Source organism: Polypterus senegalus, chromosome 11 (genome assembly GCF_016835505.1).
Source record: "Polypterus senegalus isolate Bchr_013 chromosome 11, ASM1683550v1, whole genome shotgun sequence".
In the NCBI taxonomy this organism is placed as follows: Eukaryota; Metazoa; Chordata; class Cladistia; order Polypteriformes; family Polypteridae; genus Polypterus; species Polypterus senegalus.
The window spans coordinates 49,274,496-49,275,770 of NC_053164.1; positions in this window are offsets into that span (position 1 = coordinate 49,274,496).

Genomic DNA, 1,275 nt, shown 5'->3' on the forward strand with positions numbered 1-1,275 from the left:
TCCCAAACATCTTATGAATGGTCTTTTAATTTCTTTCACAAGTGCTCTTGCCTTTTATTTTTTGTTAAGCTGTGTAGATGATATATTTTTTAAAGTCTGATTTGCTTGTGCAAAGGGATTGTTCTTTTAATGTACTATAGTTAATTATTTACCTACACACTGTATATTCTTGCATGATTATTGGAGGATGGTAAGTGTCATTCATAACTTGTCTGCCTGAGCAGTCCCACGCTAGAGAAAGACATCCAGTAGTGTGTGATTGAAGTTTAATAATTAATGGAAACAGAGTTTCATGTTATTAATAATAATTTCCCTTTCTAAGTAATTCATGTATTGGCTTCTCAGATTAAAATAATTTGACATTCACAGCAAATTGAATAATTCAGTCTGCCCATTGCTTCTAACAGGCTTATTAAAAGACAAAGGAAGCATAAAATATTACAATTTTGAATACACCCTTATTTACCTATCATAACAAAATTGTACTTTTTGTGTTGATGATAAAAAGAAACACTGAGAACCAGAAAAATGCAAAGTTCTGCTGCAGCCTAGCAGGACAGAGAAGCAAATGTGTTTTAAATAATATTTTGGAGTTTTTAGGAAAATTAAATTTGCAATTCTGGCTTTACTTTTTTACACCCCTACATAGAAAATATTTTTGTTTATAAAGCAATTAATGAATTTAACTAAAACCTTTTAGTTTTTGGAAGCTGTCATTGTGTGATCCATTTAACATCTGATGATTACAAATTATTAGTAATTACTCAAATAAAGGGTTTAATGTATACATACATTTCTTTTCTTTATACATTGAATGGATTTATTAACTTTGTCAGCCAAGACAGTGACTTAACTTTACCAACCTTGATAAACAAACCAATGCAACAGTTATAAACAGTTTAATTTCATTTCAAACTCCGCTTAATACTTTACTTTAAAACAATGTAAAGGTAAACTCGTATACTGTACAGTGCTGTACTGCTATGTCTCCCACAGTGGTAGAATGTAAAATACTGATGTTACCATTATATGTACTGTAATTCATGTAAGAGCGTTTTCATTGCCATAAGCCTTAGAAGATGCAGTGCGTTTCACTGGTATCTTGGGGCTTTATGAAGAACAAAACTGAGAATACGAGAACACTCAGCTGGAGATATGTCACAGAGCAGCAGTCAGTCAGCAGCAAGAAGAAATGAATAATGCTGTAGTGGTCCATGCCGCTAAGATTCACACCATCGAGATGACTGCGATTTATTTATTTTTATGGTGGAGATT